We start from the raw sequence: 23750 nt of genomic DNA, 5'->3' as shown, positions 1-23750 counted from the left end.
TGTTTCAGGGGGACATCAGAGACATAGGTTGGGGACCTCGGTAAGGCACAGAGTAGTTCAGCTCACAGGTTGACCTCAGACTGAGTTCAGGACTGCGGTTCTGAACAGATCCATCCCTCCTAACTGACTCTGTTCCAAAAGTCCTGGCTACAAGAGAAGGAAGAGCAGAGGGCAGAGCCAGGCTGGCCTAGCACATCCAGCCCAGTCCACCCACTGCAGCCAGGAGGACCACTCTGCCCTCTGCTTGACATGGTGGCATTGGATATGTTGGGCTCACCTGGGAGGGCCAGCTGTGCTCAGGACTTGGATATCTCCAAGGAGCCCAGCGTGAACTTACCCTCAGGCCTCTGAATAGGTGGCCTGTGCACCTCCACTCTGTCAAGACTGCAGGGAGCACATTGGCTCAAAGTTCCACATGTCACAGCAGCTGTGCTCTGGTCACACTGGACCTTCTGCCCTATTCTGAAAGAGGTCTCCTCACAAGACAACAAGGCCCAGTCTAAAGCCCAGTACTGGTTCAAAGACCTGTATCTTTCCCTCCCCTTAGGGTTCAAGGTGGACAAGAGGCTTTCTGCCCCAACTCAGACCTGAGGCTCTTTGAATTGCCTGTTACCCACATTAACTTTCAAAGACTGTCACAGACCTTTCTGAGCTCACCTGTCTTCACACAGGAGGCCTGAGCCCAGATCATCAGGGAAAGAGCAGAGGCTACCATGCTGCTCACTCCTGAGGCTCTACTGACCTTGTGTCCTCATTACCCATCTTGCCCACCTCTCCTGCTCTGTTATTATCTAACATACCTTGACCCTGGTGCAGACTAATGGTTGGGACCAGGATCCAATGCCCCACAACCTGAAGAAAAAAGCCTCCAATTCTGAAAGCTGGGAGGGTGTGTCCCTGATGCCAGGAACTCGGCAGACTCCTCCCTCACCACCACAGCTACCCCTGAACAACACAGGCCCACCACACAGCTTGCACTTCCATGAGTACACCATATGCCCACCACCCATTTCATTTCCTGAGATGCTCTTAAATAGCCTTAAACCTCCAACTGGTGTACAGTAATCTGCACAGATGTGACACATACAACTTGATGATTGGAACCAAGGGTGCACAACTTTGAAACCATCCCCAAAATGAAAAGGGAGTAAGCACACCCGTCACATCCCAAAGTTTCTTTGTGTCCTTTATTTTTTGTTGTTGTTATTTGCTTGGTAATAACACTTAACATGAAAGCTACCCCCAACAAACTTTTGAGTTCATAATGCAGGACTGTTAACTGTAGGCCTCATGTCAAGCAACAGATCTCTGGAAGTTATTCTTCTGGTATAACTGAATCTTTTCTCACTGTTTATTTTCTGCTTGGTAAACTCTTCATTCTTTTAGTGAAAAACTTACCTGATCTCCCCCAAGAAGGAGAAATCTGTCCATCTACTTGTGGAATAATATGTTTGTCTCTACTTTCTACCAATGGGCTGTGTTATCCAGGTATACAGAAAATTCTTTAAGGAATTTCTATCATTTAATGTACTTGTCTTCAGAGTTCCAATAAATGGGCACATCTGCAGGAATGTGAACTGAGATCATTGCCTAGCCAGCCAGCGTTTTCCAGTGCTGTAGATCAATGGTCCTGTGGGTCCCATGTTTGACAGGCATTGCTAATATATTATGGTGTTCTTTTCCACTGAACCGGCTCACAGTCTCAGAACCTTTGTAAAGTGATGCTCCAGGCAACGGCCACCAATCAGTATGAAATGGGATATGAACTGCTGTTCATCAAAAAGATTCCATGAGAACAGTGAGAAGGCAAACCCATTCTGGGAGAAAATATTTGCAAAGTACACACAAAAGATCAGCATCCATATTGTACACAGAATACCTATGAGTACAGAAAAGAAATAGCACATTTTACCTTTGCTTTAGGAAGATTCTATAAGGGGAAAACAAACCTTGAGTTTCCCAAGCTCAGGGCTTAGTCTTCACAGACATAAAGAACAGGTGTCATGGGAACATGGGACTGTTGTATATCAACAGCAGGTGTGAGCTGGGCTTGTGGCTGCACCTGGGCTCTGCCACCTGCTTTGTCCCCAAGTGAGCAGAGTTTGAGTTCTGACACCATCTTGTCCTCATCGGTGGCAGGCAGGGGCTTCTGCCTACTTTGGCTTCTCATTGACCACTGTGCTTATTGAATAGTCCTGATCCTGAGAGTCTGATTCTCACAAAGGAGCCACAGAGGATGAGTTTTCTGAACAAACACTGACATAAAGCACTGGTAATTTTGACAGAGAAAAAATCTGATGGTTCTGTTGGTTTCAGCAGCTGGGATTTGGGCCCTGAGGTGGAAGATGCTTGGGGAATGCACTGGCAATTGGTCCAACCCTCTTCCTTACTAAGTTGCAGCAGCTTCAGTGGTGTGTCCATTAAATGTTCCTTTTGTTGTGCTCCTAGCAATGATGAAAATGACAACACTGTCAACAGACTGGCCCCCAATAAAAGAAAACAATTCTCTCATAAAGAGACAGTGTGATGTCAAGAGCCTCTTGCTTCACAGAACAATGCCACTGACTTTTCCATGGCCTTCCAAGTGGTGGTTGGAGTTGGCTCACTGACAACTCTGACAATGTGGTAGATTTTTAGAATTGCTGGCCATCCTGTGTTCAGGTTTGACGTCAGTCAACCCAGTTCAGCCTTCACAAATCCTGGAATTGGGAGAAAGTTTCTTAATCTCTCTGGCCTTTATCTAACTTTATTACAGAAGCAGGCAAAGCATGCCTCTTCCTGTGACTGTTTAAGGAGAGAAATGTGAATATGACTACTATTTCCACCCAAGTACAGGCAAGTAGGTTGTACTTATTGAATAGTACTCGTTCCTTCCTGTGTCACCTCCTAAATAACTAGATAAGAGGGAAGAAAAGGCACAATGTCTAGTGGGTTGGTAAGCCAGAGATTAACCTTTAAAATGAACTTTAAGGAGAATGCATCCAGGTCAGGCTCTGGAGGAGAAAGACCCTGATGCCTGGCAGAGGGGCAGGAACACAGGCCCTTGGGGGGCAGGCATGTCTAGATGTGGACTCTGCAGATCTCTAACATGCAGCCTGGCAGCTGAAAAGTGGAGAAAGCATCCTTGGAAAAAATGTACCTGGCACAAGGAAATGGTTCCCATTGACTCTGGCCAGCAAGAGCAAGTCCACAGCATGGCACCCGGCATGTGCCCAGGGCCCAGAAAGAATCAGTAAATTGTCCAACCTTTGACAAGTGCATAGACACATGGCAGGGCAGGGAGCAGATAAAAATAATTGTAGAAAATAGCATGTGATCATTTCCTCATCATTCCAGGTACTTTGAAATATTCCTCAACCCCTAACCTAGAAAAAAATAAGAATTCAAATCCCTATTTTATACATCACAAAACTAAGGCCCAGAAAGCATCAAGTAGTTAATACATAGTGAGGTAGGAATTTGTCTCCAGAGACATGTTTTCTAAAGCCAATCCCAACCAGGACTAATGGGGACAGTCTGAACTAACAGTGAAGGGAGGGTGGGCCACTGTCAGGCACATCCAGGGCAGGTGACCAGAGGTGGGCTGTGGCACAGGGTTTGGGGACAGACACAGGGCTACACCTCAGGGGTCCTGTCAGAGGGGTGACGAGGACAGATAGGGGCAGAGGTCCCACAGAGACAGCAGTCCTAGAGTGGGGATCCTGTGGCTCAAACCTGGGGGGGGGGAGGAGACATGGAAGCCCGTGCCACTGGTAGATTTCCCTTCTATTTGATGGTATTTGTTAGTCTTCCTGCTCTTCCGTTGTGTTCCCTGAACTCGCTTGCACAAGGAGTTTCTTAAAATGAGAAGCTGCAGTGTCTACTGTACAACCAGCAAAAAAAGTCCCCATCCTTCCCAGGATCACATGGTAAAAAACACATTAGCAGATACAATCATCTGACACTTTGAAGAAGTGATATTTCAAAGATAAGAACCCTCAGAGAGGGAGGGGGGATAAAACATCTGATTCACTTTGCTTCCTGTGGCTAATTATTTTAAAGATAAAGTTGTTTTAGTCCTCAAGTGGCTGGTGTACTTATATATCGACTTACAATGTGCACGGCACTATTTCTCTGTTCTTCATTCATCAGTTCTTAATTCTTTTGTCTGTTCTCTAAAACTTCAATCTCACCTTGATTGTCATAGAACATCAGAGTTGGAAGGAACATGAAGGGCATCTGGTCCCAATTCAGAGCTTAACCCTTTGCCCTAGAGTTTACCCAATGGGAATAAAACCACTCAGTGGCTACAGGAGACACCTTCCTCCTGCAGCAGGGCCTTTCCAATCATGATCATTTTCCCTATACTTATAAACTGTGCCAAGCCCCCCTCACCACAGGGCCTTTGCATAGGCTGCTTCCTCCGTACCCTCACACCTTGTTAAATCCACTCAGCCTTCAGTGGTGTGCACGATATAGCCTGAATGGGCTCACAGGGACTGACTTTAAATTTTTAGGAACTGAACAGGTTGTTAAACAAAGATATTATTAATATTCACTTACATAAACTCATGAATAAATTGTATTAAAACCAAGATAAGAAATGCTCAAAACTTGTTTCTTCCTGATTACTTTCACTTTGTTGTCCCACTGTCTGTGACCTTTGGAGCCTTTGTGTCTGATGGAATGGCAGCCTCATTATGGCCACCATGCTTGTCTTCCACAGTCCATGAGCACTCAACATCAGTGGCTTGACACCAGTCACAGTGGGGAGGGCTGCACCATGGAAATTCACAAGTGCTAGGCATCAGGAGAGCTGCTCCTGAAGAGACTGCCCCTGCCCTTGAGAAGCATCCGCTGCCTGGGACTCGCCATCCATGCTTCTGGTGACTATCTTCTCAGACCCCCAGTCCAGCTTAGACTCACATTTGGCATGGTTTCTCATACCAAATCCCTTCCTATACGGTTTCTTCTTTTGTAGCTACACACTAACAGTATCTGGCAGTATTGCACATATAGATTCTAAACCCCAGAATTCTTGCTGGGTTTTGCACCCCATTACGATGTCCCTGGTGAAAAAATAATGCCCAACTCCCAAAGTTCTCAATAAAAAGCTGAAGAATAAATATCAAACTCAGATTATCAGGAACATTTAACTTGCCCCAGAACCTTCAGCCCCCTTCAAAGGACAATAATGGTATATTACCTTAGGTGAAGGAGAGTTCCTTAGGAGGAAGTTGTCTTTTGTTGGAGTAGCACTGATGAACTACTTGAGGTTAATGGGAAGCCTGAAGAGTGGGTGTAGCAGCTGCTAAGGCACAAAGGATGTGGCCAGCTCAGCTGCATGTGAGGAGAGGGTCAGCAGCCCATGGCAGGAGGTTGGGGTCTGGCTACCAGATCTGTGTGGGCACGCAGACAGAGTGTTTAAGAAAAAGATTGTCTGGTATCTCATTTGAGGTTGTTTTTGACAGGAGATAAATAGCTCTTAACTCTAGTCTTTCTTCCTAACTTACCCTCAGTAAATGCACACATGTATAGCTACTCTGTGTATGCATGTAAATTAAAGAAAGGTTGCATTTCATGCTTATATTGATGACAGGTGAAATAGGTACAGAATGCATGTGAGAGTAAAAGTGTATATACTTAAATGGCTAAATGTATGCAGGAGTGTGAGTTGAAGGACATCATGTTAGATGTGCATGGAAATCCTGGTTGTTCTGGACTTCCAGTTCATGAAGCATGTAAGATTTTGGTTGGTTAATTTCTTCCTCTAAATCTTAAGGCCCTGGTTTCTTGACTAAGAAACATCTATTTTAGTGATGGTCCTATTTCTAATTCTAGCAAACATAACTTGCTTCATTTGTGACTGGGAGTCCCCTTTGAGGCAGGGGAAATGGCAAATTTGGAACCAGCCAGACCTGTATTCAAATACATGATAAAGATGCATTACAAGATTGATACCTGCCACACTATCAGGCAGAAGAAGTAAGTTCCAGTGTTGGACAGCACTGAGGGGAGACAATAGATCATAGTAACCTATTATATATTTTTTGAGTAACTAAAAGGAGCTTGAAGACTCCAAATACAAAGTAATGATAAGGAAATGAAAATATTAATTACCTGATTTGATCAGTACATATTGCAGGCATGTACTGAAATATCACACCAAACCTCCCAAATACAAATGATTTTTACAGGCCAAACAAAATTCTTTAAAAATATTTAAGGAGATGAAAATGTGAACCACCTTGGTTTAGTCATCATACATTGTATACATAGATTGAATTTCCACAGCACTATAACTCATCATATGTAACTTAAATAATAATGAAAGTGTATAACTTTAAAAATAAGACAAAATAAAAATAATGCATTCCCCACATCAAGGTCATCATACTCAACCAGCAAGAACTAATGGAGTTCTAAAGTGAGTAAGAATCAAGGAGAGAGGCTTGGGTAGATTTTAAAATACATTTCAGACACAGCTGCTTGTCTTGTTAGTGTATTGATTTTGAGAGTGGGAAAACAAGGCTCGCCCAATGACTCTCTGATTTCTGAGTACAGTACCTTAAAGGGTGTCATCTCTCAGTGAAGTGGGGACAAAGCAGGACTGCCACCCTGCAGAAAGACAGTCTGCACAATGTGAGGGTCCACAGTGCAGTGACGAGCTTCCATTGGAGCAACGACAGCCATAGATGGTGGGCATGGGGACTCCTCAATTAGCAGGTGGGAACCCAGAGATACACAGAGTGAAGTGGCATGACTGGGTTCCCACAGTTTTTGCTGTCCAACTTCCTGTTGGTTTACTTAAATAAAGTTAAGGCTTTGTCTTATTCATATGCCTCTGTATTCTATATCCTTTTCTTTTGAAGAACAAATGACAGTAAAAAATCACTTAGTCTTGAAACTGCACATGGTGACTGTTCTGTGGGAAATTCCCAGCATGCATTTTCCATTCCTGGTTGATCTAATCTTTGCTCTGTGTAGGAACTCTACATTAAACATTAAAGGAAATGTGTCCAAGTGAAAGTTGTTGGGGGAAAGGGCAGAGTGGATGGATAATTGCAAATAAATTATCTTTTCTCAAACAAGGTTTGCTTTGTTCTTACAATTCAAAGGTTTGGAGAACATCAAGAGCAAACCATGGCACCAACTATGTACAACTGGATGGGACTCTGAAGAGCCTCCAGTGCAAAGAAGCTAGTGCCAAATGGGACACAGAGACACATTCAGAAGAGCGGGCCTTCTCAGCAATGAGCCAAATGTTTGAATATGAGATACCAACAGAGTATGGACTGCAAGGAAGCTGACAGAAATTATGAAATATAACATGTGTATGGGTTAAGGCTCCTGGAAAATGTTTCCTTGGATAATTAACTGCCGTGTAATGTAGTCAATCTTGAAAATAGAGTACAGTAAGTAGAAAATGACAGTACATATATACATGCATTGAAATCATGGCACAGACCAGGGACTACCACGTAGATGGCAAACCTACACTAATCAGTTGATGAAGATGCCTGTTGACCAAGGTGAAGCGCGGACATCTTACCTTCAGCATTAGGTCAGGCTCCATCTCCACACTATGGTCAATCAGATAGACAATTTTTGTTATTCACACACTTGAGAATAAAATATTGTTCCATTGATGTTTCTTCTCCCCCAAAGAATAAAAGAACACTGAGCTAACACTCAAGGCATGCATGCATGCTTCTAAGCACTATTCAGTTTGGGGAGACGAGAGGTTTGGCAAGGCAAATGCTTCAGGGTTCCTCAATGTCATCAAAATTGACCCTCATGGCTGAATAATTCTTTGCCGTACATTGTCAGATGTTCAACAGTGTCTCTGACTTCTGTCACTAGATGCCAGCGTCCCTTCCCTAATCAAGAAAAATGTGTCCCAGGCATTGTCAAATATCCACTGGGAGACAAAAATCTTTCAATTTACGCCTATTTTAATATCTACCCATGCATACCTCTAGTTCAGTAACCTTTGGCCTTGAGTGTTCATCAGAATCTTCTAGAGAACTGATTAAAAACAGACTGCCAAGACCAATACCAGAGTTTCTGATTCACTAGAATTGTGCAGAGCCCTGAAATGGTGTATGTTATCAGGCAACACGGTGGTCTCTGGTTCTGGTACCCTGCTTTGAGAACCACTGCTCTATCTCATTTCTTCCAGTGGCTGCCTGGAGTCCCACTATTTGCATCATCTGTATTACATTCACTCATTTCTCTAGTGAGAGCAGTATCCTGCCTGTCCCATCAGACATAAGTGTGTGGCTTTCCCTAGGTCTACAAACAGCAATGGCATTGCTACCTCTAGGGCCTTGCACACTATTTAAATGAGTCCTGCCTGACCACACTCCAGAATGGCTGAGCCCAGCTGGGCTCCCACCAACTGGGCATGAATGGGCTTAACCCCACTTAATGGAGGAAGAAACCGTGAACCTGGAAGTTAATTAAATTGACCCCATCTGCCCCACCATTAACACAGAAAAAAAGTGGAATCTGGGTATGAAACCCAGTCTGAGCCCTTGCTGATTAATTATGAGGTAACCCTTCGGTGGCTTTGAGTTCACTACATAATTTTCCACAACTCTCAAACTGGTCTTTAGCATTCACCCCACCACAAAAGTGTGCCTGTTCAGCCTCCCTGGACTTTACATCCTTCAGATGGAGGAAGAGCAATCACTGTGCTGAGAATCTTGCCAGTGGAAAGAGGAGGGGCACCAGCTCTCTTGAGGTCCTCCCAGAGGTGGGCCGGACCTCCTAGGTTAAATTCCTATGTTTCTATGGTCCAAGAATGACCTGTTGGCTTGCATCTCAACCTGCTTGAGGAAGCAGAGGAGGTAACTGGGTGCTATGGCTTGGATCTGGAACATCCCCCAAAGGCATATGTGTGGGAGGCTTGGTCCCCAATGCAGCAGTGTTCATAGGTGGAGCTCCTCAATCCCTGGCAACCATTTTTACTTATTCTCTGCAACCTTCTCATTTCTAGACTGTTGCCTTAATGGAAGTGCAAAGTGAGTAATCTTTCTAATCTGGCTTTTTTTACTGTCCTATTCCCTGAAGATTCATCCAAGTCATGCCTGCATCGGCCATTCATTCCTTTGTATTGTTGAGTAGTAGGTGATGACACAGTATACCACTGTTTGTTTACTCATCCACAATCTGAAGGACATTTGTGCTGTTTCCATTGGGGGGGCGCCCTTATGCACAGTGTGAGGGTTTTTGGGTGAAGACAAGTTTCCACACCCAGGACTGCAATTTTTAGTTGGTAGTGCTTTAAGAAATAGACCACCTGTTTTCCAGAGCACTGGTAATGGCTTCCATTCCCATGAGCAATGCATACATGATCCAACCTCTCCATACCTGTGTCAGCCCTCTCCATACCTGTGTCAGCCCTTGGTGTCACCTGTGACAGCACTATGTGATTTATGTTTTTATTTTTCTTGTGTCTCTACCTTTGTCTCTCTGGTGATTTTTCTCACCTAATGATATTTTCCTGGTGCAGAAGAAGGCACACATCCTAGTTTCTTCCTTCAACCTTTCTACTAGGTCTGTGGTGAGCTAGTCCATGGTTTTACTTCACAGGTCCTAATGGCTAAGGATGTGGACCCCTTCTCCTGTGCCCCTCTGCTGTCCACGGCTCCTCTCCTGCAATGTCTGTTGATGTCGCATGACCATTTCCTTCTTGAAAGTTTTTCAGCTGGGTTCTGAGAAGTTGCTAGGCCAACTAGATGCTTGTTCTTTGTCAGCTGTGTGGTTTGCACATTTCTTCCCAGGCCAGAACTTACCCCCAGTCCTCTTGATTGTGACTTTCACAGAGCAAGACTTTCTGATTTTGAAGAAGTTTTGATTGGGATAATTATGTTTTTATTTCTAGCACCTCCTCTTGGTTCTTGCTCATATCTTCTCTGTTATCAAGATGTCACCCTTCTCTGCTAAGACTTATCTTGTCATCTGCTTCATGTCTGCTGCTAATTGCTCACTGAAGCACTTTCTTTGATGGCGTTCAAAGATAAATCTCACCCTTCTGTCATCTCCCTGTCGATTGATTTTCTTCTCATCAGGCAGTATATTCTGGATTTTGGTGTGATGAGTGGATTTTGACTGAAACCTGTATGCTCTGTGAATTATGCTGACCTCCTGGATCTTATTTAAATTTACACCTTTGCTGGTTCTCTCCACCTCCATTTGCATCCCAGGGTGAGGTTGGGTGTAGGAGTCCAGATTCCCCATGTGACCTCGCTGGATCCCTACCTGCCAGGGAGGCATGGGGTACCTTGTACTTCTCCCCCCAGGCTTCTCTGATCCCACCCCAGTGGGAAGGAGAGACATCTGATGCTGCTCAGTGAGGTACACTTCTCTGCCACTGTCATGGGGTGGGGTTCATTACAGCCTGCAAGAGGACAGTTCCAGCTTCATTCCCACTCAGCTGCCCCCAGCAGCATCTCAGGATTGCGGGTCTACTGCTGTAGGCAGACCACAGCTCCATCTGTGGTGTTGGGCTATGGTTGTCTTCTGAAGCTTTCCTGTTTTGCTAGCATGTCCTTCCTCTTCCTTTGGGCAGAGAAGGCATCCTCATCTTGAGGTCTCTTTCCCCAGGGTCAGTTGACTTCCCTGTTCGCTGCCTTCCTCAGCATCTCACTTGAGACATAAAAAACAGAAAGACAGCTTGGGGAACTTGTCAGGTGATTGATTTGGGGATCTAGAGATCCCTGGTCCATCTTCCACCTTCTCCCCACATTTCAATTTTCTTCATTTTTAGAAAACAAATTTTCCAAAGTTTGAGTTGCACTGAGTGGAGGCAATTAGTAAAAATATGTCTCCTCATACTCCAGAAGCAGACTTCTCAACACATTCCTCCTCCTTTAGAAACATTAAACTGTTCGGGGACATCTACGTTCTTCTCATTAACCTGCTTACCTGACCTTACCAGAACCCTAGCCCTCAAAATCAACAGAAAGTGAATATCAGCTATCGCGCTCCCCGCCCGCAGAGAGACACGACACCGGATCGGAGTAAGTTCTTTATTTTCTGCTTCTGGCTGGCCGCGGCTGGCCGCTCTTGCAAGCACCTTACATTACATACAACAACCAATCAGCTTATAGATCATGAGGGGAAAGCATGGACAGTAATGGAGCACAATAGTGTGGATATAGCAATCATGCAGTGTCCACGAGGACCCATGACCAATCACATTAACTTCCTCAAATAACGCCACTTGTTGGCAGAGAGTATTAGTCTGCTGGAGGTACCTGGTTTTGTTCTCAGCACTTCCTTGGCACCTTGCCAGGCGCCATCTTGGCCACGCCGAAGGGCTGGGGGTCTGCAATACCCCGACAATCAGCCAGCAAAATCTCCCCAGCCCAGGCCATGAGAGAGTTCATGTTGACTCTTCTGAAGAAGATATTTCCCCAGCATTAATTCAGGTAGAAGCTGCCTCATGTTGATTTACTATTGCTAAAGCCTCATTTTTTTGCAGCATTAAATCAGAAATCCCAATTTTAAACATAATCAGGCACATTCAACACTTGCTTCCATGTCAGTAAAAGTTTCCCTACCATCCCAAATGGTAGAAGCTCAGAAAATGAACCCACCTCTTTTCCATGACTCAGATCCTGACTCTAAGCTGCTGGCCCATGGTGCATCCTCTGCCAAGCAACAAAACCCTCATTAGGTTCCCTACAGATGCTGGGCCATGGCCTGAGTCCTACTTGCTGTGTGCTGGGAGTGGAGACCAGAGCACCATGCCTCACAAAGCTGTGGGTAAATTAAGAGTCATATTTGGGGACCAAGAACACAGACGTCAGTAATAAGCACAGAATCTGACTCATGGTTTTGATAGTTTGATTGTTATTACAGTGATGCAAACAATTCAGAATTCTTCGGTAGCTGAAGTTGCCAAAAAAAAAAAAAACTGAGTTTTAAAGAAAAGGAAAAAGAGAAGGAAAGAAAATAAGGTAAGAGAAACCATGTTGGAAGTAAGCCCATTATGAACAGCCAACAGTACTTCTCAAAGTCCCATGCACAGAGGGCTCCTAGTACAGAAGGCCTGGGGAAGGGCTGGGGCCCATGCTTCTAATGAGGTCCCACAGTCATCTGACAGTGCAGGTCCACAGACTAACTGTGAAATAGCAAAGACCTGAATGATTCACTTTGATAATATGTAAAGGACACTAATAGAAATCTGTTCTTTAATGGAAGATATTTCAGACAGTTCATTGTTTTCCCTTTTAACAAATGAAACATGATCATAAAAATTATATGACTGCTTCATTACTGACACTGAAACTGAAAAAGAATGCTGATTTAAGCCAGGAAAAAAATGTAGGTGCATAAGTGAATTAAAAGCAAAAGGGCAGGCTGGAGTTGTACTTCAGAGGTACAGCTCCTGCCAAGCACACACAAGGCCTCCATTCAACACCAACCCCACAGAAGTAAATAAATAAATAATAAAAGCAAAAAGTCTGAATACAAAAATGAAAACTAGACCCTTGTCTCATACCAACAGTTTTCAATATTCTCTAACTACACTGAGCATAATTCCTAAATCAAAACTCAGAGTACATATTTCAACTGTTTTTCAGAAGACTAAAAGTTGAAATCAGATTTTGGTTAGTGTTACTTTTACAGTGAAATCTGAATAAGCTATTTAGCAACAGAAGAAAGATGAAAAATAAACCACACATACACATAAATCTATGAATGTGTAATCTAAATACGTTAGCCTAAATGAGATGTAAGGACTGAAAGATGTTTACATATTACCTTTTGACCTGATTTGGGGATCTAGGATTGGTTTAAATCAAAGCAACCATCCTCTCTATATTAATCTAAAAGAAAATATTTAGCCATTTGAACAAGGTACATCTAAGTGTGTTCCAAATCATTGTATTTTTCATGGCATATTAATTGGTCTTGTGTGGAAAACATAAGAAGAAGTTTGGAAAACCCAAGTCAAAGTTGACACGTTTCTTTGTTGATGGACTGCTCCTACTCAGAGCCTGACCTGTTGGATGCCAACACAGGATACAGGATAACTTCATTTCCTTCCCTACTATTTAAGTTCATCCTGGAAGCTAGCTCTTCTGTGCCCATAGACTCCCTTGTGTTAAAAAAAAAGATACCTACTTGTTTAAGTCACAATCACAATGTTACTTTAATATTTTAAAAGTTCATTACAATTTAAGAAGAAATATTCTAGCTTTGATTTGGAGTCAGCCCCTCCCCTCCCAGGCGGGGCTGAAGCCTACAGTCTAGGAGGCTGCAGCTGGTCTTGCTCTTTCTCCTCCTTTGGCTTTCTCCTGCCACCTCTCCCCCACAGCACCTACCTCTCCAGGTCTGCAACATGTGGGACAGGAAGGAAAGGAGGGAGTGGCAGGAAAGCTGTCCTTTGGTCAGCATGTTGTGAGCAGGTGACAGGGTCTGTTAGCTGTAGGAGGATCCATGAAGTAGTTACGAGAATCTCAACTTCAGCGGCTCTCAACTCCCATGTTCATTGTTAGAGGCCTCTCCCTGAAGCTCTCAGATGTGGGTGATGCGTGCATCTTCCTCAGACCCTTCATTTCTCTCCTCTCCCTCCTCTTTTCTGAGGTCTTTCTTCCCCAGCTCTCTTCCCTCCCTCCCTCCAGGGCCATCTTGAGCTGATTCCACACCAACTCTCTTCTGGTCATGAGGGTCACTTTGTCCATGGAAAAATGCTCACACAGCCTTTCCCCAAAGAAATTCTTGAAGAATAGGTACTCAACACTCCTTACCCCAGGTTCCACCCCAGTTCATTCAGGTTCAACTGGTCAGTGAATCATCTCTTACTCTTTAGATTCGTCACAGAAAACTCAGATTCCAGAACATGTGACTACCACCTCACCCCTGGCCCATTTTCCACTTCAGAGAACTTTCACAAAATTCTCTGAGTGGTCCTGCTGTAGGCCCCACCATCACCAAACTGGATGTAGGAGGTACCTCCTTTCTTCTCTCTCTGTCATTGTAACCTTCTCATAACTCAGCATTATATTTCACAAAATTACATATTCAAATAAAATCTCTCTCTCCACTCTGCTGGCCCTTTGATACCCTGGATGTGGATGCAACATGTAACTAGCTTTTGATCTTCTACTTTGAACTTCCTGCATATGGTTTAGCACCTCCTTTGAAACAGATATCCATTGTCTCCTCGAGCCTTGGCCAATATCTCTGGCTTCATATTCTGTTGAATATGCTAATGGACCTCCAGAATCCCCAAAAGTATTTGTGAAACTTCTCCAAACTTCAAAACTTCTTTTTATGGTACAGATCATAGTATTAGTTTGCACTACTTCTAAATACTTCAGTAGAATGTTGGTATTGAGAAGACTTAAGGAACAATCCATTTCTACTTCCTTGATTAGTAGGGAAAGAGGATCTGGAGCCCAGAAAGTGTATTTATAAAGTTAAGTTCCCCTGCCCAGACACAGTGTAAGTCACTACTCAGGGTTTGGGAAAGAGAAGGAACTTTAAAAGTTTAAAAAACTTTAAAGTTTTAAAAAATTGGGGAAGAATAAAAATATCCTTCCTTTTTTTAAGTGGAACAAACCAGTCTTTAAAAACAAAAAGACTTAATGAAGAAAAGCTACACAGTATGCATTTCTAAGACTCTGTGCCAGAGTTCTCTGAGACATTTTGTTTTATATATTCATACATTTTTTTTAAAATTCAAAATTATTTGGCAGCTCTTATTTGGGAGAGAATGTTCTACAAGTTGGCAACATTAGGCCAGAAGCTCTTCTGTGAGATTAAGGACCCACATTAGGGAGCATATGTTTTTCCTAAGAGAAATTAATCATTTTTATGCTCATATCGCACACCAGTTCCCATGATGCACAAAGGAAGAACCTGGGTACCCTTCCTGTTCCTAATAGCTACCACATCAGGAGAAAAAGTAGAAAATAGCAAAGATGCTTTAATGTCCCAGTCAGATGTCCAGCCACCAGCTCCCACCACGAGAGAGAGCAGAGTTGCTGCCCATAGTTCTGCATCTGCCCTGTTGATCTTGGGATCTTCCCCTCCCTGAGAGATGGGCACCTTCGCCCGTTGACCATGGAACCAAGTCAGCCTCCCTGGTTCCACCTATCACTTATTTTAAGCCAGAGTCACAGACCTCAAGCACAGAAGGAAACATCATTACAGCCTCAGGCATCAAATCCAGGGCGCATTGGTTCCATCCTATCAGTCCCATAAGGTCCTCTCATCACATGTTCACTGTGAAGGTCGCCTGTGAAGAGGACTCTGCCAGAAGCCAGTAAGAGGGAACCTGAGTTTCAAGGGGGGAACACTGTAAACAAGATGCAGACATGACTGGAATACCCTAATCTATTGGTAATTAGCCTAAGTGTCTGGAAGGCACCCAGGCAGCTCGGGAGAGAGACAGACCTGTGTCTTAGGAGCTGAAATTATTGAGCTCCATTTCCAATGATGCACTCCTCCATGGAGATCTAGCCTCCAAAGCAACAGTCCCCTGAGATGTAAATGGGGATGAAGACAGGGCCTCCTCAAGGAGTTGATGTGTGGGTAGAGTGAGTTAGCACTTTCAAATCAGCCAGAGCTGCATCTTGCACATCAGCAGGGCTCAATGCACACACCAGGTCTTACTAGAGGAGACATTGATGGGCCCATGCAGAAACCATGCAGGGCCCTCTCATTGTTTAACCAGTTTCCTTCACCTGCCTTTATTCCCTCTACATGTAGTCAGCCTGGTGTTTTCCTTCTTTCTCAGAGGCTCTGTACAAGGCTCCTGGGGTGTCACTTGGCTCTATCTGGTCTCTGTCCTGGCCATTCTTTCCCTCTGAATAATAAGCCAATACCTGCCCATGACTCGCTCCTCTGCTGAGAAATTCAGGGGGTATGTTCCTGCTCTAAGGTCAGGTTTGTGAAGGTTTGAGTTATAATTCCCATGGAGAGCTTCCCAGGCAGCCTGTTGCCTTGGAGGACTCGTTAATAGAGTCCTCTTTCTGTCTCAGAAGCATTTCTATCTGGATAATCAATCAAATGGTTATCACATCAGCTGTCAATAATCCTGCCTAACAAGCAACTCCAAAACCAGTGACTTCAGACAAAAATATTTCATAGAGCTTGTGACTTTGAGGGCTTGTGGCAGTTGCTGCAGTCTGCTCCAGGCTCAACTGGTTTGACAACGCCCTGCACCTCTGAGGTCTCAGGCTGTTGACTGATGACATGCTCATCTTGGATGGCCTCCCAAGTCTGCACATGTCAGCTGGGATGAGGGGCTACTGGTCCTGTGTATCTCATGTCCAGCAGCCCAGCCCCATGGTGTTTATTAGTGAGCTGTTTGGCAGGGCCTACAAGATCCCTTGAGGCCTGGACTTGAAACTGGCACAGTATCACATCAACATCTTTCCAGCCAGAGCAAGCCACAGGAAGCCCAGATTCAAAGGGCATGGACATAGACTTTGATGCCTGATGTGGAAATCTGAGCACTCACACTGCCAGGACCTGGCTGCAAAGAGGGATGGATGGAGAATCATGGCCATTTCTGCTGTCAGTCTTCCAATGTAGTCCCACCTGAAGACCCACACTGAGGGCTGCAGAGTCAGATAGACACAAATTTGAAATACACAGTGAGACTTTGAGAAAGGAACTCTGAGACTCCATTTCCTTCATTCATGAAATGGGATCATAATCACACCAACCTCACTTGGTAAAACAAGAGAACTTCCCCAAGTACAGGGACTGGACATGTTCAGTATCTGGCCATGTGGAAGGTATGGCTATTGGGTATCATAGTAGGTGCTCAACAAATATGAGATTTATAGATAGTCCATGTACAGTGTCCTCTGTGGAGGAAGTGTTTTGTCTTGCAAGTACTTTATTTTGCCAGTGAGAATAGAGTCAGTATAAGGATATATCTGAAACTCAAGCCTCCTGATTCTGTTTGATACCACATCTCTTTGCAACCAAAGGAATATTACTAATATGAAACTTTACTTACTGAAAATATTAAGTGAGTCTCCTGGCCTAGAGTATTTTAATTCTGTTTTGTATATTCATCCAAACTGATTTGTTAAGCCAGTCTTTTCAACAGATCTGTCTAGAAAAATTGAGAAAGACAAGTTTACAACATAGAAGTGGTCTCTATGCATTTTGGCAGCCCTGGATTGAATGTTGGTCTCTCTTTCTTTACAATTTGTGCTACTTCCTTGACACTCTAAGGCTAGGAATGCAGGCTCATAAATTTCTTTCCCTATACACAGAAGGTTCTCCAAAATCTTGCAGACAATATTCTCTTCTATGCATTCCAGATCTTCCTGTTCCCTGTCACCAGAGTGATCATCCTAAAATGAAAATCTGGCTATGTCATGGCCAACCATCTCTAAGTGGTGGTCCATGAGGCAAATACCAAGCAGAGCCCTTCCCTCTGGCCTCTGGCCACCTCTGTCCTACTATATGCAGGTTTCTGCTGGCACACCACCTGCACCAGCATACACTGGTTAAGAGCAATGCTGTCACAGAATGCTAGCTCTGCCACTGATCACCTGTGACCTTGGGCAGTTTCCTCATTTCCTGCATTAGGGTTCTTCATCTGTGCATCTGGGATGATAGTGTTTACCACACAGACTTGAGAAGATTAGACAAGTGGATGCATATAAAGCACTTAAATAGCACCTGGAAGAAATAAATACCATGTTAGCTAGGCTTTCCAATGCAATCATCATGAAAGTGAGGAAAAGCATTTCTGCTGCCAGATATAAAAACCAGGGTCAGGGAGAAGCAGGAAGTGACACAGCCAGGTTGGAGCTACTCTCCCGGACCCTGCATCCAAGGCTGTCCCCTCTACATGATCCTCCTGAATCTATGCCATCCAAGGGACCCACTCACTGTCCTCTAGAAGTGCCCAGGCATTTCTTGCCTCTATCCCATTGGGTGGAACCCACTTTCTCCTGTCTTGGTCCAGTGAAGGTTGACCTTGCCTCCCACATCAGGACAAGCATGGTTTCCTCCCTGGGAGACCACTGAGCCTGTCCACGCTGCATTGGCACAGCTGGCTTCTTTGGGTCCAACATGGCCTGCATCCACTTGGCCTCCAGGTCTCTGCCGTGTGAGGCACAGACTGTCATCAGGCCCTGTCTCCTCCTGTCCTCTGAATGAATGCAAGATGACACACCTTAGTGTGTTCTTGTGAAGCCTATGGCTCCTGGAAGAGAAGGGGAGCTCAGGGACCACATGCCAGGGGAGGATGGGGACTCCTTGGCCTGCTCACAGCCAGGTGGGAATTTCAGGTTTCACCTTCCCTGTACAAAGGAAATCATAAAGCCTTTTCAGGATTTTGAGGATAGATGAAGAGAACTGAGTAGATACGACATCCTGGGAGATGTATAGTCATGGCAGGCATTTACCTACTTTCTCCTCCTGATGTCCCCACACCTGAAAACAACAGACCTGGTATTTCCAGAGACTGTATCAGGAGGGCATGAAATGCAGCTTGTCTCCTGCCTAGTGAAACCCTAGTGTTTATTTTGACATGTCTGATGGTGCACCAGGGACCCAGGCCAGTGGCCCATGGCAGGGAACTCTGTGTGGAGTCAGTTCAAGATGGAAACAAATCCCAGTTCTGTGTCAGAGTTTCTCCCATGGATCCCTGTAGCCCTGAACCTACAGTAATAGCAGCTCAGCCCTTGGGAGATCCCTGAGTTGTAGGAGGTTAATTCTGCTTGTGATCCTTCCAATACAGGGTCACAAGGAGAAGAAAGGGTGACTTGCCCAAAGACACACCTGGGCTTAGGCTCTAAGTTCTGAGGCAGGTGGGCTTCCCACTACACCTGCTCCCACTTTCTTTCCTTGGGAGGGTGCCAACTGAGTCTCTGTAAACCTGCAAGTCTGTCACTTCAGCTGCAGAGCAGAACAAGACCTTATCACAGAGCCCCTACTCCTGCTCCTTCTGCTCCCCAGGATTGTTTTGTCTCCAGACAAGGCTATCGATCCACAGGTGAAGAAGCAGTGGACCATCAGGGTCACCTAGCTCATGAACATGATGCCAACAGCAAGTCTGGCCTACAGGACTGTTCTCAGGATCTCTATGTTCATGCACCCCACCCCTGGTTTAAATAAACACTTCATTTTATGCAATGGAGACATGGAAGCCAGATTAACAGCCCCTAAAATGTTCAGTTCTAATTTCTGGAGCCCTCAAATGTTTTCTATTGGAATTAAGGTACAAGAGTGGAATTAAGAGTGTTAAGTAGCTTCATTTCAAATAGAAACAAAGCATCTGTATTATCTGGTGAGGGGGGCAATGCTGTCACAGGGCCCTTCAACATGGAGGAGGGAGGCAAAAGAAGAGTCAGGCTGAAGTAGAACAAGAGACTCACCAGTGCTGCTGGGCTTGAGGGAGCTGGGGAAGTTAAGCAAGGAGGGCAGCGTCCAGAGGCTGCAAGCCAGGGAAGTGGACTGTCCCCTACGAGCTCCAAAAGGAGCACAGCCTGCCAAAGTGTTAGCATAACAGGACCTGTTTTAGAATCCTGACTCCAGAACGTTCAGATTAAAAAAATAATAAGAACCAGGTGCTTCTTAAGTCACTAAATTTTTGGCAGTTTGTTATAGCAGCAAATAGATAAAAGGACACCATCCTGGGTGGGACTAGGGTTCACCATGGTCACACTCTCTGGTTGTAGTAGGTCAATGTGTCTTTTGCTCTCCTTTCTCCACTTCTGTGGAAGGAACTTCCATCCAGTCTTCACTCCTTCCACCAGATCTTACTGGTATTCCCCAGGGAGTGTTTTAAAGAAGCTTATGCGTTAATGCTTAGAATAGGGTCCCAAAAAAATGCTTCTACCCTTTTCCCAGGCCGACTCCAAAGACCACCCTTCTTTGCTCCATGAAGGCATTTCCTCTCTGGGCATCCCCTGCAGTTGAGCTTTTCTGCCCACAGAAACCCAGTGATGGCAGTGGCCCCACGCAGTCCCAGGAGACCCTGTTACACCAAAGGGGAGAGTTGTTCACTGGCATCTTCTGGTAATGAGAGTCCAGATCCTCCTCCCTGAGCTTCTCTTTCAAACCACAAGGACCCAAGTTCAAGAGCAAAACCAAGAAGCAGTCAGCATCTTTAGTGGGAATAGTCCTGCGTTCTGATCCCAGAACTCATCCGCAGGGCATGCCTGAGCTCCACGTCCTCCAGAGGTATTCTTCAAAGTTCCCTGCATGCTTCAGGGATTCAGGGACACATTTATAATTGCATCTAAGAGAGGAAGAGTCAAAGCCAGCAGGGTCAGGTTGCTTCCATTTCTATGTCCTGCAAGTAAGTGGATGTGACAGGTTGGCCTCGTCAGGAACTGCACACAGCTGTGTTGTTTCTTTTTCTCAGTTTGGAGCTCAACTTCAGAAGGCAGGTGAGTGTCCCCCAATCCCACAGTCTGGAAGCAGCTTGCCTGGAACTTTGAGCACAGGGAGGCTGGACCCTGCAGCACAAAGGTTGTGTCAGCACCAGCTGCCCTTCGCAGGGAGTCACAGCCTGGGCACAGCGGTACCAGTGCCTCTCCGCATGTGCCCACCAGCAGCCACCACGATGGCCAAGGGCCACGGTGGCCTGGAGTGCTTCTGCAGCCCTTCCAGATAGGGAACTTGCTCTTCTCCTGCCCAGCCTACACCTACATGCTCATGGTCAAGGAGCAGGGCAACCACTGCAAGCACTGCTTTGCCAGGAAAGAAGGATTGTCAAAATGTGGAAGATGCAAGCAGGCATTTTACTGCAATGTGGAGTGTCAGAAAGAAGATTGGCCCATGCACAAGCGGAGTGCTCTCCCATGGTTTCTTGGGGGGAAAACTGGAATCCTTCAGAGACTGTGAGGCTAACAGTAAAGATTCAGGCCAAACAGAAAATCCACCCAAAGAGAACACCTTCAGAGAAATTGTTAGCTGTGAAGGAGTTTGAATCACATCTGGATAATTTGGCCAGTGAGAAGAAGGATTTGATTCAGAGTGACAATTCTGCTCTCCATAAGTTCTACTTCAAGCACCTTGAATTCCCTGACCACAATAGACTCATGGTTTGCAGAGGTTAACTGTAATGGTTTCACAATTGAAGATGAAGAGCTTTCTCATTTTGGATCTGCGATATTTCCTGATATTGCATTGATGAATCATAGTTGTTGCCCCAATGTCATTGTGACCTACAAAGGGACCCTGGCAGAAGTAAGAGCCACACAGGAAATCAGTCCTGGATAAGAGGTATTTACCAGCTATACTGACCTCCTGTACCCAACAAAAGACAGGAATGACCGGTTAAGAGATTCTTCCTTTTTTACCTGTGAATGCCAGGAGTGCACTACGAAAGACAAGGATACAGCAAAGGTGGAAATCCTCAAACTCAGCAACCCCCCAAAGGAAGAAGCCATCTGTGAAGTAATCGGATATGCGCGTAATGTCATTGAGGGATTCTGGAGGGCTATGCACTACAAATCCCCTACGGAGCTGCTGGAAATCTGCAAGCTCAGTTAGGAGAAGATGAGTTCCGTGTTTGAGGACTATAATGTATGTATGTTGCACATGATATAACAGGCCACAGGGGTCTGCTTGTACATGCAGGACTGGGAAGGAACCCTGATATATGGTCAGAAGATCATTAAGGCCTACAGTAAGCACTATGCTTTGTACTCCCTCAACGTGGCCTCCATGAGGTTGAAGCTTGGAAGACTGTACATGGGCCTGGAAAACAAAGCTGCAGGAGAAAAAGCCCTGAAGAAGGTCATTGCAATCATGGAAGTAGCTCATGGCAAAGATCATTCATATATTTCTGAGATAAAATGGGAAATTGAAAGCCACTGAAATTGTGCATCATTTCGGTTTCCATTCAGAAACCTTAAAGGATTTGAATATTTCAAAACTTAGGCACCACTCCAGCACTTCTCTAAACTAACTGGAATGAAAACACTTCTTGCATTTAAACCTTACATGCCATCTTTGATGGTGTTCTTGTTCTTTCACCAAAATATTAATTTGGAATGCTTTCTTTTTTCTAAGAGTAATGGCAAGGTTTCATATACTATACTTTGAACACATTGAGTTTTTAAAATTGCATTTATTTTTCCCCTCATGCCTATTGTAATCTTATGAACAAACTTGACTGATGTAAGAGAATAAAGAGAGTATTCAAGGTTAAAAAAAAAGAAAAGTGGTTCCAGTTATTTTATTCTGAATTTATTTTTAAAGCCAATGACAACAAAAGAGCTCTTTTACATGAGTTATTTTACAAAGCAGAACACACTATGTCCTGAAATGGCATTCTAGAGAAATTAAAGAAACATTTGACATGAAAGAGATGGAAGGCAACCAACCCTGTTCACTTGGGAGAGGTCTTTCCCTCCCCCTTCCCTTCCCCCTCCTCTCTCCCTCTCTTCTCTTACCCCATCCTTCCCCAGCTTCTGGAATTTTCTCCTCCCTCTCTTCTCTAGTTACTCCTGCTCTTCCTAAAAATCTCTCATAAACTGTTCCTTTCCCAGAAAGGACAGCACCCTGTTCCCACAGAGCTTAGAGACTCACTGGAGAACTGATGGTTTCTGAGATGTTTTTTGCACCTGCCTCAATCAGCTCCATGGAAAAGGGACAAGAGCACTGAGTGGGAGTGTGGCAGACAGGGTTGAGACATTAGGGGAACACTGAGAATAGGTCTCCCACAACCCTATACCCTCTGCTATCTGTCCCCCACCAGGGACTCAGCATGGTAAATGACCATGGAGTCATTTTATGGAGTGGAAAGGAGCCTACCTCTGGCATGTGGCTTTAAAGTGTGGCTAATATCCCCAGCTCCAGGTTCAAAGCGGAACCCACGGAGTCTACAGGTCTAACATTTTGGCTCTTGCCACCGACCATGCTGCCGAGCACAGGTATGCTCCTCCTCAGATGGAAACCCAATATAACTCATCATTTTCCCACCTGTAGCTTAATTGCCCTGGGAATTCGGCCCTGTGGAGTTTCCCCTTGAGGAAAGCTCCTCCAACTGAGCTCCTGCTGAGCTCCTGCCTCAGGATGGGCTGTCCCCTCCAGCCTTCCAGGCTGTTTCTGAGATGCCCCACTCCTTGGGCAGTCCCTCGGCTCCCCTGCCCAGGACTAGTGTGTGTCAAGTGAGAGGCAGCAGCCCAGCTGCCGTCCAATGGAACTCATTTGTTCACTTATTTACCAAGCACTTATAGGTTCCAGGCACTATTCCAGATGGCTATCAATAATAATTCAATTAAGGCAGCTAGCTTCCATAGCTTAGGAGTGAAGCCTGGCTGGAGGCAAAGTTCCTGACTCCCTCCCCAGAAACAATAGGGCAAATGAGTGGTGCCCAAGATCTGCTCCAGCACCCACTCCTCAAGGACCAGTCAACTCTCTACATCATCACGCTATAAGCACAGCTGCAGGAAGCCCAGTTGTCATTGTAGCCAGGGCTCACAGCACCCATTATCCAGTCCAGTCTGCCATGTACTCACCCCAGGCAGATCTCCCAAGTACCACCAAGCTCTAACAGCAAAGGCAGACTGTCCTTCTCCTCCTTGCTCTGCCTGAGGTTCTCCTGTGGACACCCTGAACCTGCCCACAGCACTGAGCATCTTCTCTTCATCACTTGCATAACCACAGTCCCTAATCCACTTCTCCATCTCTCTCTGGTCATCACAGGCTCTCTGCTCTTCCTGCCGATGCCATCTTTCTGTCCCCTGGCATCTGGACAATCTTGAGGACCTCCTGGCTTTCTCCTTCCTAGCTGCAGGTCTTCACAAACTGAGTGAACTTCA

At 45.1% G+C, this 23750-nt stretch overlaps 1 pseudogene; it reads left to right on the top strand.

Annotated features, from left to right (window-relative positions):
- LOC124974359 (N-lysine methyltransferase SMYD2-like) overlaps positions 1 to 21801 on the top strand; it is a 94037-nt pseudogene extending 72236 nt beyond the window's left edge.
- The last annotated feature ends 1949 nt before the right edge of the window (positions 21802 to 23750 follow it).

The sequence above is a fragment of the Sciurus carolinensis genome, unplaced genomic scaffold (assembly GCF_902686445.1).
Source record: "Sciurus carolinensis unplaced genomic scaffold, mSciCar1.2, whole genome shotgun sequence".
In the NCBI taxonomy this organism is placed as follows: Eukaryota; Metazoa; Chordata; class Mammalia; order Rodentia; family Sciuridae; genus Sciurus; species Sciurus carolinensis.
This window is presented reverse-complemented; position numbering and strand designations above follow the sequence as displayed.